The following is a 20,508-nucleotide window of genomic DNA, read 5'->3' as shown; positions in this document are numbered from 1 at the left end:
AGTATTGCAGTTGCACTGAAGCCAACTAGGTTGTTAAGGCAGGGCGGGAGGAGGAGTGGTGATTGCACCATCAGTGCCATGACGGTTTGGCCTGCCTTCCCGGGTCGGCCAAACGGTCATGCGCACTGTGCATGTTCTCCATAGGCTGTATTATACAGCCCGGGTGGAGAACATGCCCAGCCTCCAAGCCCCTGTCTAAGCACCGAACCACAGAGCTCAGACCAATCACAACACTGCTGTAAGGCCAGGGGATTCTGGGAGGCGGGGTTCTTCCGGGTTTCTGCATTGAAGGAGAGTTGGCGGATGGCGACCGCAAACCCAGGTATTTTTTTCTTTTTTTAAAACTTTTATTAATGAAAAAAAACGGAAATAAAACTTACCTCGGTTGGCTGTCACCAGGACAAAGACGTGAAGCTAAGCAGAAAGCTGGATGGAGGAGGAGGCACTGACCAACGGAAGAAAGGAAATAAGAGTGACGTGAGAGTTGGCCAATGAAAGATACATAATGGGTGGATTCTAAGCCCCTTTTAAGATTTTTTTTAATTACAAGAGATTTAGGAAGCACAGAGAATCTCAATTCTGAATACATTTCTCCAGCTGAGACCTTACCAGTGTTAAGAAAATTGTGCAGCTGCAAATCAACCTCCCCATCTGTTGAATTGCATCAACAGTCCTTTGCAAGACAACATTACGTTTCTTTCCTCATGACCTTGTCATTTTGTTTATCCACTTTGAAGTCATCCAACATTAGAACTCTATGGCACTCAATGACAAGGGATGCTTGCACGGTACCCCTCTGTTCTGTAGCTGTTTAATGGGTGCCATGGAAGTTTGCCCTGCTTTTTGCCTGTGTTGTAAGTTGGCTGAGTTAGGTAGGTTTGCACTGCAGCATGTGACATACCTTTTTTGTGTTTTTGTGCCCTGCAGCTGCATCAGCAGAATTAGTCTATTGCATTGTATTGAAACTGCATATACGCAGGCCTACATACACCTGTCAAGGTGCCAAAGTGCTTCTGGTGGGCAGAAAGCCTGCTGCTATGTAGATGTTGTTCCTGTTCTGTTTGCCCGAGGAAGGCTTACAAAGATGCACATCGTAGTAATGACATTTGTTGATTGGTTGTTTGAATTATTTAGTACCCTGAATAAATGTATTTTGGCAAAAAGGGGGGGGATAGAAAACATCAGGGGTAAGGTTTGATTTGTAAAAGAAAAGACCAGCACTGAAGCATGCGTTCTTCGTGACATGGAGTAATCTCAGCTAGTAACCTCGGGTAGAAGGCACAAATTAACAAGCATTGGCATAGCCAATAGGTATCGCCTTTGGGACCTTATAGGTGTTTAGCCATGCAACAGTTGATGTTGTTGCACCAAGGATATTGTGCTGCATATCTAAATAATTATAAGGTCCCAAAAGCGAGACCTATTGGCTATGCCAATGCTTGTTTGTTCTATTGCTGTGATGTAGTTAATCAACCCAGATTGCAAGTGTGATAGCAGGCTCACTTAATGTGGGAATACATATACTTGATGGGCTATGTGACAGCATTTACAATGTCCTGTCATACTATGTGACTCTAGTTCACAAAGTACAGCTCTCGCAAGAAGTTGAATCATTATGGTTAAAAACATTTAATTTACCGTGCAACACTTTGCCCACATCTTGAGTATAGTGTGATTCATTTTTAAAGGTGGAGAGGACTAGGAATCTGTTGTTTTGTCTGACAATATGTTACTGTAAATTGTATACCTTTAGAGTCCTGATACCTGCTACAAAAGAACTTATGAATGTGGATGCTGACTAATAGTCTCTAATTGCTTAGACTATATACATTAAATTGATGTTATTCACATACTTTTGCAGTGCTGGTGAGGGACACTGGTGTTTTGTAAATAATGGGACCTTATAATATGCATACTGTGTTTTTGATGTGTGTTCTTATATCTTTGCAGAATGTGGATCTTACTAAAAGCTGGTACCACTGATTAATCCTACACTAGTAAAAGTATGGTAACCTACTCTTAATATTATTATTTTTGCACTAACTAAGCAGAGTGACATAGTGAACGGTCCTGAGGAATGGCAAGAACCTTTCTGGTCTATTTAAGGCGCAAACATGTCGACCTGATCCTAATAGGGAATATCCATATCTTCACAGAGCATTTTTAATCTATCCACGGGGGACACTAATAAAATATTAATGTTGCCCACCAGGAGATAGTTTTTTAAAACATTTTTTAACATTTGTTGAAAACCTTTATTGTGCAAGTTGAAGCGTACAAATACGGGCCTTCAACCAGTCAGGCCGGCCATAACACAGTACGGGCGCACAGAATAGGATAGAATTCTCCAGCAGTTCTCCAGCAGTCCATAAGCAATCAGTTTACTTTTAAAGTCCCAAGGTAACCGCTAGGAGCAGGATAAGAGAAGGTTAATTTTATATTATGATAGGAAGTATAGCAGGAACATTGCAACTATTATTTTCTGATGTCCCATGGCGGGCAGTTGGCGAAGCAGCAATACAAGGGACAGTGAGAATCAGAGATAGTAGCAACAATTAACGAAGGCAAAGCTTAGGTCCCACACCGTCAATCAGTTCCCACCACTGCAAACCGCCCACCCGTCACCACTAGAATATGTGCTAGTACCTTTCAAGGAAATCAGAATTACAGCACAAAAATAGCCATCCACTATACCAACCCAGAGAAGGGAAAGGACGAGTAAAGAAGGAATGTGAAAAACAGGGAAGAAAGAACGCGGCGTCGCAGTATGCGCCCCATGGCGGATTAGGCACTCAATAATAGCCCCGCAACCGGGATCGAAGTAAGGAGGATGCGTAAGTGTGCAGTCATTATCATTAACGCTAAGAACACATGTCCTAAACTGTCAAAAAACACCCCATGGGGCCTGCATGCAGACGCAGCGTCCCGAGAAAGGGATACAGAAGAGCCATAGAACCAAATAAAAGAAAAAACGAACAATATACAGACCCCATCCCACCCACACCACCCTGCACCCCTGCAGAAGGCTACGGCCTACCCCCCCAGCAGCGTGCCTGTCGCCCTAATTAGAACCCGAAATATAGAAGAGTCAGAAAGTAAAGAAGGAACACTACAGACAAAAAAGGGAAGGAAAAGGGGAAGAAAAAACCAGTGGGAGAGGAGATATACAATCAGAACCGTCAGCTCCCACCCCCCACCTGAACACAGTTAGAACCCACGACAAGGTGAAATCAACACAAACTCAGACATCAGGAACATGAAGAGGGATCGGTCATACTGTTACAGCTGCGAGCAGTCCACATTTCCATGTATTGAATTAGCAATCCGCCGAGGCAAGTCCATCTCATCCCTGTCCTCTCCTGACCAGTGCTGTAGGCACGGAGTGTGCATAGGATCGGAACAGGGCAGGCCAGGGGTGCATAGCAGGGGATCCAAGTCTCGAGCAGCAATACAGATAATGGCGGCCTCGGACCAGACTGGCGAAGAATAATGTCAGGAGCAGCAGGCAGCACGGGTACAGTCCCGCTGACCAAAGGGGGGAAGTTACCCCCACGGAACAATCACTGGATCCCTTACAAGCATTTCGAGTCAGAAGGTCGCCGGGTACCCCAGCGAGACTGACCTGGACGGACCCCGGCTTGAGGCCCTTTACCACGTCCACCTCAAGGAAGATCTCCTGGAGACACAGGGCAACAGGCATTTAGACTCTCAGACGAACGGCGGCCGTATTCTCTTCAACAGCCGGGAGAGACCATGCAGCACATTTCCTCGGTCGGGCCCTATACATGGGCGGCGGCTCAACAAGCCCGGCGAGAAAGCCACTATCCTGCCTAGCTGTAGCAAAAGCCATGGATGTACGCCAGGAACACAAGGCGGCGAAGACATCGCCAATCGTGGGCTCACTCCCACACTCTTCAGCCAACGTGCAGTTCGACAGGCCAGTTTTGCCGCCCCCAACAGGTCTGAGACATGAGGCGCCGACCGCCATTTTGTCGGCGCAATAAGGCTGCTGCGTTCTCCGACCCCGATCTAGGCCGTCAAGCAAGGCTCAACGGGATCTCGCCGGTGTCCGCCAACGGCAATCTTGGTGCAGAAAGATGGGCCACCAAAATATTGGGGGCAGCCGGCGCCACCGTCCCATGGGCGCCGCCCGCCGATTCCGGGCGAAGGGCTTCAAGATGGCCGGACAGGAGAACAAAGGGGAGACAAGCCTCCCGTATGGCCAACCCCCGTCCGAGGGAGGCAGCACCCCGCAGCTGGGTCCCCGGGCCACCAGACCGGGCCCGGTCAGTCGCCACCGGTCCAACCGCACAATGGCCTCTCCGGCCGACCCCTCTCCTCCACCAGGGGTCAGCGTCGATACCGCGCTCTGGCCGGCCGTCGCAGGCGAGTCCCCGGCCTGCACGCCCCGGAGGCTCCGAAGCTAACAAGGGCACAGCTCAAGATCCGCGGCACCCAGGAGCACCCGGAACAGACGGTGAGTGCAAGCAGACTTTCATAATTCCATATTCCGTCGAGTGAGTCTTCTCGGGGCAGAATAAGGTACAGGATTTATGGTGCAGGCAGGAAGGTTGATGGAGCCGAGCTACAACGCGGCCATCACGGTCGCGAGCTTGGCTCCTCCCCACCAGGAGATAGTTTTGAACTCACATTTAACTTTATTATTTTTAGCACTCTGCCATTTTACTCCGCCCTACATTGGATGATAAAAAACATCTTGCACTCCTCTCCTACGGGAGAGTTGTAGCCCACACTGTGTATCTTGTAGTCCCGGTGTGTAAGAAGGAATCCATTGATGAAGCATGTCACCCTAGGGTGAGTGAGGGTTCTCGTATTAACACTGTGTGCGTCTGTCCATTTTTCCCTCCTTTTGTTTCTCCTGTGAGTTGTTCGGATACACAATCCGGTTACCTTTTGTAAGTACAGATTACATGGAGTGGTACTGTGGATGGTAAGAATTCCTCCCTCTAGAACCACTATAGTGAGATTATATCTAAACTTGTTTGCCTGGCTCCCCCGGTGGCTGACTGGACTGTGTACATCACTGTTGCCCATTTTCATCTTTTATTGATCTTGTGTGGTTTCTTTCAATTGGGTGCTTCTTGCTGTAAAAATGCTGTCCTCAAATTAGGTAGAATGCAAATAACTAGGAACGTAGGAGCAGTAGTCAAAACTTAAAAACAGAATGTCCCCAATAATGTGACTGTTCTGAAGTATGGGTTAGACAATGTAGTTAGAAATTCAATTAGAGAGGGGAAATGGTGTTATTGATAAAAACGGCTTATGATGGTCCATTTGCATACACAGATGAAATTCCATTGCTATTGTCAAATTCACCCATCATGAACTCTCCATGAACCCCATTTTGAAAATACGCGATCAGGCAGGCTCTCTAACCCAGGGCAGTGGTATACTGAGTGACAGGTCATAGATTGGGTGGCACATAGCTGGCATAAAGGTTTTGAACAGGAAACTCAGGTCCATCCTCCAGATAAGCACAGTGACACCATAATGGTCCATGGAAATTAGCCTCACTAAGCACACATGGTCAGATGGGTGCAAGCATTCCCAAACATCATAAAGTCAGATGCCACATAGAGTTAGGAACACGTAGCCAATCAGGACACAACACACACAGTACATGCATTGATCACGCGCCCCTCATGCCAGACATCTGGACACACTACCCAAATATCCACATTGTGCCCACACAAAGGTCCACCAGCATTTGTTACCAGGTACCTCTTATTTATGACTCCACAGAAAAGACTCGCATTCTTTTACCAAACACGGATCACCGGATGTACATTTATGGCTCCCAAAACTGTAAAACAATCGCTTGGATTGATTGTGCTTTGAGACAGTCCTTAGATTTGTTTCTCCAAGCTGTAGTCCTGGCCACAGTGTTTATTTAAACCAATTGTTCCTGTTTAAACGCCTTGTCTTTTGTTTTATCAAGTCAAATTCATATTGAGTTGCGTTGTTCAACACTATCATTTAAAGCAGTGAAACTCAAAGTAAATTCCAGGGGCTGTATGTGGTCCGCCTGACTTTTACATCCGGGCCCTGGTTAAACAGCAGCACTAGGCTGCTGATTACTTTTCAAAGCTCTAATACTCATAAAGATATTAAATAAATACAAGCATTTATTTACAGTCGAAATGAAAAAGTAAAAAACAAGAAAAGAATAAGAAGGACATGAAAAAGTAAAAAAAAGAAAAGAATAAGAAGCACAGACGCTGTCCCGCACATCTTGATTTTAAGAACACTTTTATTTTTAAAGATATTTTGCAACAATGCAACAAACGTGTAAAAATATGATGAAGTCCCTTCAAAATTCAGAAAAGTGTATTTCATTAACTTGCAGAAGCATTTCAACTCAGTACATCAGGTTTTAAAAGTGCAATTTCTTTCTTTAAACTTACAGTTTTCGAGCACGAATATAGAAACGTTCATGTCTCCTTCTTCTCCCACCCTGACAACAATGCCAATAGGCAAAGTGAAATAAAACAATTGCCGAGGATCACACCGTTTGGTCCAGTTTGGAAGCTGGGATGGCTCCCAGGTGCAATTCAAATACTAGATTTACATGTATTGCTTCCCCTACGCCCACTTTACACTTCCTCGGTCACACCAGAAATTACCTTTTTGCCCCTGGGAAAATATTTGCTAGTACCCATGATTTAGAGGGAGGTGTATTACTTTTCCGGTCCCTGTATACAGGGGATATAGATGCACTGTAGAAAATTGAAACATAGATATCAGCAGCAGTAATTACACTAAACACCATATTTATAGCACCTACTAATTTATTTAGCTTAATTTAGTAGCCTGTGCAGAGCTACTCATCGGAACGGAGGGTGTCACAATCATTTTCCTTGTGAAAAGTTAATTTCAAATAATTTCTAGTACAGGAAATGACTAGAGAGGAGTAGATGAATACCCTTAAACATGTAAATATGTGAGTGTGACAGATTCATAATGCATCCCAACCCTATAAATAATACTTCCTGCCTACTTCCAACACCTGCATGTACATTTCTGGAAAGATGGCAACATTGGAGTCTTGCTAGAATTAAAGCTCAGATATAATATGAATCTAGCATAATAGCAGAGGCTATTATCAGTATGCTGATATAATAAGGATGTTGCCATAATTTTTCAACACAATGAATGCCATCAAAAGGGACAACTGGATTTTGTAATATGGCAAGTATATTTCTGAAAGAATTCTCAGGAGTAGGGATGCGCACCATTTTCTTACAATTGCTTTTCAAACGTCCACAATTGGCGTGCCATTTGGCTTGGTGCCATGCCCTCCCGGCACCTGGTAAATAACATTCTCAAATAGGGGCATGTTATCGCCCCTGCCAAATGTACAACTGGAGATACCTAGTGTAGGCAGTTGTCCAACTAAACAAAGTAAATCTATATATTTTGTTGTAATGCAGTTTCTGCACACTTTTGTTCAATGGCTGGGCCATCCAAACCTCTTGCACAGAACATGAGTAAAGCAATTTCGTTAAGGACAGTGGGGCATATTATCAAGGGGGGTTATCTCCGCTTTTTTGGCTTTAAAAGCCAAGAAAGCGGAGATGAAATTATCTCCCTATTACCTAGCTGCCGCTAACACCAGTTAGCGACAGCTAATAGGAGATAGCGACCATCTTGGGCCCCACTTTGCATGTCAGTGATATTTATCACTAATGAGATGCAAAGTGGGCGTGCCAAAATGTTAGAGACTGAAAACAGTCGCTAACATCGCTATCCTATTACCAACTTTTGGAGATATTCACGCTAAGCGGGAATATCTCCAAAAGCTAACACCTGCCCTGAGCAGTTCTTAGCCATGTTATCCAATGGGAGGTGGATAACATGGCTAAGAGCATTAGCTCGCTAATGCATGAATATCGCTGACTTTTCAGCGATATTCATGCTTTGCGGCGATTTTTACCGCATTTGCGTTAAACCTTGGTAATACCAAGGTTTATTTGCGGTAAAAATCGCCGCAGCGCTGCGGTAAATTTTTGTCTCTAACCAAGCAATAGCGATAATTATCGCTATTGCTTGGTAATATGCCCCAGTGTCGTTTATTCTAATAGCCAATGCATTTCGGGCCTCTGGTGCCCTTCGTCCGGGGTCACTGCAATAACAAATGAAATGACTAGTTTTCATGTTTCTTACGTACCCACTGTTATTCATAATACGGGTGAGATTTACTGTCTGTCCCCGTATGTAAGCATATTTCTGAAGCATCCCATCTCTAAATGTCTAAATGACTAAATGTCCTGTCTGACCTCCCCACCTCCACCCTCAGTCCCCGTTAGCATTAGCGCCAAGAAGCCGCTGGTAAACGTGCGCTCTACAAGAACTTTCAAACTCAAACTCAAACTCAAACTCTTGGGCAAGTACATAGTTTATAAAGTTACGCACCCATATATTCTCATATGCAGGTTATGAGGAGTGCCCAAAAATGTGTGTGCTTCATAGCTGAGAACACAAACATTGTCTTCCTTCCTTCTCTCCTCACTCAAGAGTCCCATTCTAGAGTGCAAGTCTGCCCAACATTAGTCTCACAGTGCTAATCAGTTGACTTTCATTTGCAACTGCCACAACAGGTTCCGTACTGCTTAGAAAGGGACCTTGGCAACAAGAATTCAAGGGAAAGGTGGAATATTATCTTAATCAGCCTCTATGCTGTGCAAGATATATGGCTTGGTCTATACCCTGTTCCTAAGAATCACATAAAAGCATCTGTTTTAACATTGCAAACTCAGCCTACTGCTTTCTAGCTTTTCCGCATAGACGGACTATGAAAGGTTATTGGAATTGACATGGTTTACAAAGAATTTGGAATTCCTATACAGATAGCAACAAAAATATTAAACTGCTTATGAATTGCATTACAACTAAAGCTATGAATTTTGGACGCATTCAAAACTGTTTTACTTGGTTTGTTTGTGGATCAAGACTGAATACAGTCACTCATAAGTATGATGGCAATACCTTTGACTATCTCTGGTACTGGGACTCACATCTTAAGCACCCAGTGCTGAGATCTAGCTTTCTGCCACATTTGGTGTACTTTCACATTTTAAATCTTTCCTGAAAAGAGCTGAGGTGGATGAGGCTTTTTGGGGGAAATTCTTGTGAAAATTAGTCAGATAATGGCAAATTATATGCAAACAAAAAAAGCATTTCCTATGGAAATGTGATCCTAAATATCATTACTGAGTAGCAACTGATTTCATGCTAATAATACACAGTTAAAATCTGAGGCATGGCTCTGGCTCAAATGTGTGAAACTGCTGAAATCCACCAGTTATGGATTCCAACACACTCCACAACTTATGCCACCCACCATGTTGATTTTTATAGCTTTTTTGTTTTTGTACTGTTGGCAAAACGGTGTTTTGAGCATTGGTAGGGCTACCCTCCTCAAGTTAACAGGTAGTTAAGCAAGGGCATCCTGTCTTTCTTTTTCTGACCTTGTTTGGGGTCACGCTGACAGAAGACTCCCAGTTCCACCCTACCTTCCATCTAGCTACTGGCTAGAAAGGCTATAGTAGAATAAATAAAAGGTATGAACTGCCTTAAACATCCCCCTGAAAGTACTATTAGAATACACAAATGCTGTCTGCAACATTGATATAAAGATGGGACAGCACATTTAGAGCAAATGCATGTAAAGATATCTCTTCTAAAATCGTGTGCCTCCAAACCAGTGGCAGCCGAGAAACTCACTATACCTCTAGGTATGAGGGTAACTACAGCTAACCTACCTTAACAGGTAGAGATCAGAAACGTGCAGAGTTCTACGAACCTGCCAGGATAGACTGCATTGATCCTGATTTGAAGGAGAGAGAAGAACAGTTGCTCAGGATGAAAATTGGAGGTGATCTCGCATGAGGAAGACACTGCTGTGGAGAGGAGCTGTAACGATGCTGAGGCAAGAAGAACCGAAGGTGTCTGTTGCAATACAGGATAGAGCCTGCACTGCTCTGCCCAGGGTCTGGGTTGGCTGCCCTGAAGTGGCCAATCAGCTTGAACGTGAAAAGGAATTCTAGAATTAGAGTGCCAGGGAAATGGATACTGTGTGCATTGCGCTAAATTAACTCAGCGCCAAGAAACATCAGGGCGCTAGTAAGCTCTGACCCCATCCTGAAATTCACTATTAAAGACAAAAAGTATCAGAGGGAGTGCTACTCCAATGGAAAGAACTTAAACCAGCCTGAAGAATACATCACTGTGAAACGGAGCTGATTATATTGTTTAGATGCTGGGGATCATGATTGCGCCTCAGGGACAACCCAAGTGGCAAGATCCACTGCATTTTGAACAATGCACCTCTGGCGCCACCTCCTCTTCAACTGGTACAAAGCCCAAGTTGCAAATAGAGGAAGATGCAACAGCAAAATAGGTCGAGGGTCTTGATGTCTATAGGTGTACGCACACAATTCAAGCCGTGAAAACATTTGGCATGTATATTGTGTAAAAAAACCTGCATTTATCCTTAACCCATCAAACCTAGAAATATTAATGACTTTGATCCTAGAAACTGTAACTGCTTTCTCCCTGATGTCAATGCCATTAGTGGCCCAAGAGGCAAGTCAGCACTCATGTAAACCGTAAACATGTCAGAGATTGTTATTGAAGATGGAACAAGATTATAGTCTAATAATTCAAAAAAGAAAGGAGCTTTTAAAGTACACATCCTAAAATTAATTATTTAAAGGTACTCTTATATGTGAAAATAAAGAGAAAGGAGGCTCTGTGAAATAAAATGTTTTCCGAGGATTATACACTTTGGAAAAGCAGGGAAGGTGGTATGGATTTTCAGTTATCTGGTTTTCGCATTTTGGAATTCAGCCGGCAGATGGATATCTCTGTTTCTCTCTATCTCACCGGCTTTACATTAAGGTCACTGTTTTGTATTTTATTATTAGAGCAGGATGAGAAAAACTGACACAAACTTAGCAGACCTGACTCAGGGCCCCCAGACCAAACAACCAACTCAAAAATGCATTTGATTTGGTGGTTTCACAACCCAAACACCACCAAGACTCGACTGAAAACCCAAAGAAGCCCTGGCAATTTTGTGGGACCGGCTTCCACCCCTGGGGGGATGCAAAAGTGAAGCGCTCCTACTTAACAAACCCGGTCCCCAGCACTACTGTTTTTGTTACTGGGGGCCGGTATTGCAGTATCACTGCAAAACTGGCTCCCACTGATCCAAAACTGGCCCCCACCGCTCCAAAACCACCCCCACCCTTCTAGCTACCCTGGCAAATGCATGATGCTCACTATGGACAGTTTGGGCCTGAATAACCCCCTGAAGTCAAGCCCCTAGCATTTAGACTTAACCATCGTGTGGAGCCCAAAACTGAGCACCAAAGACAACGGGATAAAAGGCTCTGATTGCCACCCATTACCTAATGACCCCTGAAAAAGGTCCCTTCACAGTTGTATCTTTGTGTTGTGTAAATACTTGGCGTTGGCTGTCTGTCGTAATTTGCTGGTTAATTTGAACTGAACAAATGAGTATGTAAACATGTTCAGTAACTTCTTTAATTTCAAATATCCAGTGTTAGGAAATCAGAAAATGAAACAAACATTCATATCCACTCTACTTTTGGATAATCAACAAATCATGCATAGTATACTTTACGAATAAGACTTATATCAAAAAAATGGGAGGGAAGAGGATTAGAAGTCCATTCATTTCCCCAAATAGTTACCATTAATCAAAAGAGTAGAATGGACACTAGTTTCTACAAAACCATTAGGTTTTTATCGAAAACCCTCATAGACTTCCTGGTATTATCGTTGCAGTATATCTTTTTTCCGCCCCATCAGGAGTCATGGCATAGTCATTGGGTGATCGATTGACGTGCTGTATGCCTGCCTCACCCGAGGCTACCTCTGGTGCATGTAGAAGTGTCCAGAGATCAAAAGTGGAAAGAAAATAGGCTACAAAATAGTGTCTAGTCAAAAAGGAAACATTTAATATTAATAGCTAGGCACTATAGTTAAAAAACGTTGTGATATATTGGTAGTCGAGTTATTGAACTACCATATCTTTTGAAAAGCGTGTCGACATGTTTCAGCTCGGTGGGCCCGGTCGGGTCTAAGGAGCTTTCGTCAGGACAAAAAACATATAAATAAACAAACATACACAAAATTCTTAGAACAAAATCACTCACACCCTTTGTGTGTGGTTCAATGTAGCATTCGGAATTCCCATGCTGTGGAAAAAACCAACACAAACTATTTAGTAGGTTGGTGCTATTATCAGGTGAAAAGGCAAACACATACGAATATATAAGCGCTATTATGTGCTTCAAATTCGAAAATACGCCATAATTATGGACTCGATACATAGAAAGGAGGAAGAAGGAGTAACATTCTTAGTCTGAGAGGGGGGTTTCAAGAAGTACATGTTATCGCCAAAGTGGCCTCTATTTGACAAACAAACATAATTATTCGGCAAAGCGGTCCTTTGTTATCGAAAAAACACATGGTTGTTTCCCATACTTAATGACCGTGTAAATGTCCCATCTATAAGATGTTTTATTACTAGGATGGGGCGAGGAGTAGTGGAATTACCCGCTACGCAATCATAGATTCAAAAGAGAAAGCGTGCAGAAAATGGACAGTGCTCATTTCTTATTAAGTCTTGTTGGTTTTTAAATAGTGACTCATGTGCCTCGTATAAAAATATAATAAAGGTTACCTTATGTGCGCAAGCTTCGCACTTCAACAGGGGCCCCAGAGTCGCTTCTGGTATTTTACTGTTAAGTAAAAAGAGGGGGGGGCCACTGGTTAAGACCTTAAGCATTCTTACCCGTTTTGATGGACAATCGGGAGCCACCATTCTTACCCATGAGGTACGGTCTCGCGTCCCTTGTGCTGACTCTGCCCCTGGCTATGGGCGGGACTCTGTTTCCCCGTCCTAAGTATGGGGCTTTAACACAAAGGAAGGACAACTTTTTGAAAAATAAATACTAGTAAGATGAAGGGTAAACGAGTGATTATACTAGATAGGTAAAAGGACTCTAGGCAGTTATTACTATGTTATTCAGTTAATATCTTAAAGAAGCTACAGACCCATTGGGGATATTTAATTAATTAATTAATTGTATCAGGAGATTTACTTTGACAGATCGAATATTTATCAACTCGCTGAGGGCTGTAATTATTACGCAATATCTCTAGGTGATGAGTGTAGAGATCATTTTATCTAAGGGTCATTGCAAGACTCCATTACTTGGAATTATACATTCTCGCACATATAATCTGCAGTGCATTGCTTGAGGACTTAAATATCATTAGTGGGTTTAAGACACAGGTGGCAGTCACTGAGGAGTCAGTGATAAATCCCACATCTGATCAGATCAATAAAATTGGTGCCATGGGATATGGTCGTTCATCCCCACTATATCTGTCTTCAACCTATCCACCCATCGTTGTTCTTTCTCGAACAAAATCTGTTCAGCATTCTGACCCTTGAATTCAAGCATTTTCAGAATTGTCCACCTCAGATCTTCACAGGTGTGGCCTGCCTCTACAAAGTGTTTACATAGTTTCGTCGTGTTTTTCTTCAGGCTGACGTTACTCCAATGTTCTCCTATGCGGAGTTTGATTTTGCGACAGGTCATGCCAATGTATTGTCGTTGACATGTGCACGTAATTAGGTAAATTACGTGCGTCGAGTTACAGTTTGCATGGCTTCTTTGGGTCCAAAGCATGTGGTCAACTTAATTGTAGGGTCTTGGTACTAGTGGTGAATTTACAGACTCCGCATGTACCACAAGGATAATGGCCAGTAACTGGCATCATGTGTATATCTCTGGTGGTTGATTTAAGTGATTTCCTCTTGGGTCTGGTATGCACAAGGACATCTTTTATGTTTTTCGTCCTTCTGTTCGCGAATCTGGGTTTCGGCCAGTTTAAGTTACCTGAAGTTAGTATCTGCCAGTTCTTCCTTATGAGTCTCTGGACGTCATAGGTTGCAGGGCAGAAGGTGGTTACACAAGTGACAAGATCCTTTATTGGTTCTCTGTTTGTATCCTGTAGAAGGCACTCTCGCGGCTGGTGCTGTGCACGTTTCCTGCATTTGGAGATTATTGCTGGAGTGTAATCTCTTTTTTGTAACTTGCGGCTTAATTCCTGTGCTTGTTGTGTGTAGTCTCCCTTTTTGCTACAATTACGTTTATGCCTCAGAAATTGACTATAGGGGAGATTGTCTCGCAAAGGGCGAGGATGGTAGCTGTAATAGGAGAGTAGACAGTTTTTAGCTGTAGGTTTAGTAAAAATCTTTGTCTCCAGTCTCCCATTTTCAGAGAAAATGGTAAGGTCCAGGAAATCAATTTTTTGTTTGTGTGCAGTGAAAGTAAATTTCAACCATTGGTCTCTACCATTTAACCATTCCATAAAGGTGAGGAGGTCAAGTTGTGTCCCAGACTAGTAAAACATCGTCGATGTAACGTTTCCAGTATTTAATACTGGAAACGTATGGATTGGTGTTGTGGAGGACACATTCTTCTTCCAGGCGACTCACATACAGGCCCGCTACCGAAGGCGCAAATGCGCTGCCCATGGAGGTACCATGGCATTGCAGGAAAAGTTGGCCATTGTACTCAAAGTAACTTTCTTGTAAAGCCAGTCTGCAGCATTCAAGAATGAAATGACGGGGGGTCTTGTGCGTCCAGTCTTGCATGAAAAGCAGATCCTCCAGCATCTTTAAAGTATCTTCTTGGGGTAAACTGGTGTAGAGGGACTCTACATCCAGTCCCACCAGTAACATCGTGTCTTGGTTGAATTCTACATCCACGATCTGATTTAAAAGATCTCTAGTGCCCTTTAAGTAGGTGGGAGTTTTTTGAACCAATGGTTTTAGATATTCATCTGCAAACTTGGAAAGGGGTTCCAACAAAGATCCAATTCCCGATACTATCGGGCGTCCAGGTGGAGGTGACTTGTTTTTATGTGTTTTAGGCAGTGAGTAAAAAAATTGTACTTTTGGTCCTTTGGGTGTTAAAAATTCGGCCTCTTTTTTGGATATCCATCTGTTAGTCTCTGCCTCATGTACCATAATGGCAACAGTGTTGGTTAATCTCTCAGTGGGATCAGTGTCCAATTTTTTGTAGAAGGTTTCGTTAGACAGTAAAGACAAACACTGTTCATTATATCCTTCTTTTGTCAGGATCACCACCCCGCCCCCCCCTTATCGCGGGTTTAATTATTATGTTCTCATTGTCTCTTAGTTCAATTAGTGCTTGTTTTTCTTTTTTGTTCATATTTTGATAGATCTTTTTCTTATTGTTCATTTTATCGATCCCTTTCATAACTGCTTGTTCAAAGGCTTGAACTTCAATGGGGACTGCAGTGGTTGGTGGGCAGAACTTTGATTTTCTTCTTAACGCAGTGTCACCTTCCATCACTTGGTTCGGCAAGTCAATGAAAAATGCTTTCAATTTAAGAGTTCTGCAAAATTCAGACACCTCACATTTAAGTTTGAAACGATCTGTTGAGGGTGTCGGTACAAAGCCAAGTCCTTTGTTGAGGACACTCGTCTGATCCTCTGTCAGAGCTATGGTCGTTAGGTTCACTATTAGTGAGTCTTCTTGCTCGGTCCGGGTTGTGTTGAGGCCATGCTCCTTGTTTGTACACTGAGCTGTTGGTCTTGCCATCTGAGATTTTTCTTTTTGCCCCTGGACTGATTTTGGCCTCTCCCTAAAAAAGGCTGTGCTTGATGTTGATTTGCAGTATTTGTCATTTGATGGTTATGCATTGGATGTTGTCGGTTGACATGGGGATGGTAAGGATTCATCCACCCGCATAGGGGGGCATATAAGGTGGATAGTATGGCATAGGGTTTGCATGATAGAACGGTGGTCTCTGCCATCTATTTCCTCGTTGAGGACATTGGAATCTAAAGTTGCTAATACGGCCCCTCCTCGATGTTGACTCATCAAAGCTGGCTTCTGAACCTTCAGATGAAGTCCCTCCTGTGGAATCTCCATCTGATCCATTGTTGATTATTATGAAGTCGTCCTTAGAATACGGGTGCATTTTTTCTTGCCTGAATCTCTTCAGTTCTTTGGTTAACTTTTGAAGTTTGTTCTGCGTTAGATATTCCTGCATATCATCCATCTCTTTTGTTATTTCATCTAAGCGTTTTTTATATACCTGGGGATTTATGTTGAAGAGGACGCCGATCAAATAAGAAGTTTGTGTATTAACTTACTTAGCCATTACAAGATGGCGCATGTTTTTATAAACCGAGTATGATAAACTTAATACTTGATATAGATAGACTTAAATACTTAACAAACTAATTAAATAGGTACCTTTATAGTATAGAACTAATATCCACTTATATAAATGAAGTGGTTACATGTTGACGCTTTAGCAATGAGTAAACTTTTAGAAGTCCAATATGGCGCTCGAACAGGATATAGATCGGATAAGAAGCTTGTGCATTAACCTACTTAGCCACTCCAAGATGGCGCATGACTTGGGAAGATATAAATAGCAATTCCAACATGGCGCTGTTGCAGAACGCCAGATATGGGAACGCGTTTGTGGATAGACGAACACGAAGTGAGATAGAGGTATGTACCGGTGATTGCTAGAAGTTAGAACTGAATAGTTTCTAGCACATGATTAAATAAGGACTATTTCAACTTATACTCGATCATTATTACAGATCGTGAATAACTGATTACCTTGGAAGATATATATAAAGACTCCTGACTGTTGAATATGATTTAAAGAAATAGGGTAAGTGCACCATGGATTCATGGACGTTATAGGTTGTTGATACAAATAACTGAAGATACTTTTCTAATTGAAGTCTTTGGGGTTGTTTAAATTGCAGGGTCTTTTACTTCATAATTTGAAGTGCTGAAGAAAAAGATTATTTTAACTGAAAACTTTTCAAAATATTTGGATTACGGTAAAAAATAAAAATAAAAAATAAAACCTCTTTTTAAATAATTTTTATAAATAAGTATATAGTCACCGTATTTGACTTTCACTTTGGGTGGTGACTAAGAGTTTATAGATACTCTATTAAGCAGGAGATAGTAGTATATGTGACCAATTAATTTGAATTACGGACATTACCCAACATCGGGCCTATCATCTATAATATAGGGACATTAGATAGTTGATCCCCAGTGGGGCATTATTTAATTGACATAGTCTTTAATATAAGTAGGAGGATTTTATGTTACATATAATTATTACTTTGGATTGAAAGCTTGAAACTTATGTATATGACTTGGTGGTGGCTTACTGAAGACGTGCATTTTCCTGCCGGGTTCTTTTCTGCTCATCACGGGATTCTGGAAACTAGTATATTATATGCCAGTTCAAATGAATTACAGTGATGTTTATTTGTATTATGATTTCAGCCCTGATGAAGTCGCTGTGTAAATAATTTACAAGACGAAACACGTGTTGGCTGAATAATCCTATGATTTCTGTATGTGGATTGTGGAGGATTTGAATTCGGAGAAAAGAGAAAAATAAAAATCCATGATTTGAAGGACCTTGTTGATAAATCATTTTGGATTACCCACCTGGGACTGCTTTGGATGAATTTATTGGAACATTACTATTTTTGATATTTTTGATATTGAACTGTATAAACTGTGAGTGCTCACGAAAACCAATTTGTTTTGTAGACCTACTGGATAGGTTGTGTGGGGTGTTGGTGACCACACCCTTCCTTGGAGCACCGATACATATACTTGGAAACTTACACTTCTCCCTTACTTGCAGAGCGCCCCCTTGACCTGGGTTACCAATTGTTCATCACCTAGAGATATTGCGTAATAATTACAGCCCTCAGCGAGTTGATAAATATTCGATCTGTCAAAGTAAATCTCCTGATACAATTAAATATCCTCAATGGGTCTGTAGCTTCTTTAAGATATTAACTGAATAAGATAGTAATAACTGCCTAGAGTCCTTTTACCTATCGAGTATAATCACTTGTTTACCCTTCATCTTACTAGTATTTATTTTTCAAAAAGTTGTCCTTCCTTTGTGTTAAAGCCCCATACTTAGGACGGGGAAACAGAGTCCCGCCCATAGCCAGGGGCAGAGTCAGCACAAGGGACGCGAGACCGTACCTCATGGGTAAGAATGGTGGCTCCCGATTTTCCATCAAAACGGGTAAGAATGCTTAAGGTCTTAACCAGTGGCCCCCCCCTCTTTTTACTTAACAGCAAAATACCAGAAGCGACTCTGGGGCCCCTGTTGAAGTGCGAAGCTTGCGCACATAAGGTAACCTTTATTATATTTTTATACGAGGCACATGAGTCACTATTTAAAAACCAACATGCCTTAATAAGAAATGAGCACTGTCCATTTTCTGCAAGCTTTCTGTTTTGAATCTATGATTGCGTAGCGGGTAATTCCACTACTCCTCGCCCCATCCTAGTAATAAAATATCTTATAGATGGGACATTTACACGGTCATTAAGTATGGGAAACAACCATGTGTTTTTTCGATAACAAAGGACCGCTTTGCCGAATAATTATGTTTCTTTGTCAAATAGAGGCCAATTTGGCGATAACATGTACTTCTTGAAACCCCCCCTCTCAGACTAAGAATGTTACTCCTTCTTCCTCCTTTCTATGTATCGAGTCCATAATTATGGCGAATTTGAAGCACATAATAGCGCTTATATATTCGTATGTGTTTGCCTTTTCACCTGATAATAGCACCAACCTACTAAATAGTTTGAGTTGGTTTTTTCCACAGCATGGGAATTCCGAATGCTACATTGAACCACACACAAAGGGTGTGAGTGATTTAGTTCTAAGAATTTTGTGTATGTTTGTTTATTTATATGTTTTTTGTCCTGACGAAAGCTCCTTAGACCCGACCGGGCCCAGCGAGCTGAAACATGTCGACACGCTTTTCAAAAGATATGGTAGTTCAATAACTCGACTACCAATATATCACAACGTTTTTTAACTATAGTGCCTAGCTATTAATATTAAATGTTTCCTTTTTGACTAGACACTATTTTGTTAGCCTATTTTCTTTCCACTTTTTATCTCTGGACACTTCTACATGCGCCAGAGGTAGCCTCGGGTGAGGCAGGCATACAGCACGTCAATTGATCACCCAATGACTATGCCATGACTCCTGATGGGGCGGAAAAATGATATACCGCAACGATAATACCAGGAAGTCTATGAGGGTTTTCGATAAAAACCTAATGGTTTTGTAGAAACTAGTGTCCATTCTACTCTTTTGATTAATGGTACTTTACGAATAACACACTCAATATTTTCAAGATTTATATGGTTATAAAATAGGAAATAAAAGTCACAAAGAAGGATAACTTAGCAAAGTCTGAAATCAATCCGTAATTTTAAATCTAATATGTAAAGCTGCATGTTAATCTAAATATATGTGGCTTTTATAAACAAACCTAGATACAACCACACAAATTTGGAGCTAATACCAAGTATGTGTTTACCCAAATGTACAGCAAAGAATATAGTCACATGTCTTAAATAAACAGTGGCGGACTTACCTAACTACTTCCTCCACTATGATAATTTCCTTCAAGGCTGCAGCAAGCAATGTGCGGAGAAAAAGATTATAATTCTGGAGTTGAAATTCAGGATGATAAAGAGATTTTACTCACAATATACTGCTCTCAAGGTCTTGAATCAAAGTAACAGAGTGAGTACTGTATAAATCTGGAACTTCGAAAGCATTAGACGATCCTGCCAAGTCAAACTTGCAATAGCCCCAACCACACCAAAGGGCATTATCGCAAAGAAGGTGTGGGTTTGTCTCCAGAAGAAATGAGCTTCCAAACAGTAGTCGATTATTATACATTACATTTCCCATTTTTTTGCTGCCAATTGAAAGCTGTAATTCTAGCTAAACCGTTGAAATCCAATTTTTATGTCATGTGTTATGTAGCTGTGCGTTATATTTACTTGTTGAGAGAGGTAGCGAAGGTTCATGGAATTTTAGGGATAGGCCTGGGAGGAATTCAAATAAGAAAGGCAGGGTTAGTGACGTAGGTCACTATCCCATGCTTGTGCATTGGCTGGATTGGCCTTGAGAATGTCACAAGTGACCTTTTTGCCCACAAAGAAGCTGACAAGTTAACTGGTAAGCGCGTTGAAACCAGACCTTGCGGGGGGCTCTACCCTGCCTCAACTAGTGTAGGAGGCTTAGCCTGTTGGCTAGCACCACTGGCTTTCAGGGCTGGGCCTCCAACAGGGGAATTAAGTGATTTGTCCAGCTTGCAGGAGCCCTAGGCGCCCTCCTTGTCCAGCGCTACCCTGGCCCAGGTAGGGAAGGTGGCCCTGCCCAGTGCCTGGAGCCCTGGCTTCTCATGGCTTTGCATGCCTCTCATGTAGAAGGGTTTTACGAAAACTGTTCAGTCTGCAGGAGCCCCAGACGCCTCCACTGGTCCGATGCTACCCTGGTCCGGGTATGGAAGGTGACCCTGCCTGTGCCTA

Source organism: Lissotriton vulgaris, chromosome 2_1, assembly GCF_964263255.1.
Source record: "Lissotriton vulgaris chromosome 2_1, aLisVul1.2, whole genome shotgun sequence".
In the NCBI taxonomy this organism is placed as follows: Eukaryota; Metazoa; Chordata; class Amphibia; order Caudata; family Salamandridae; genus Lissotriton; species Lissotriton vulgaris.
Note: the sequence above shows the minus strand (reverse complement) of the source record.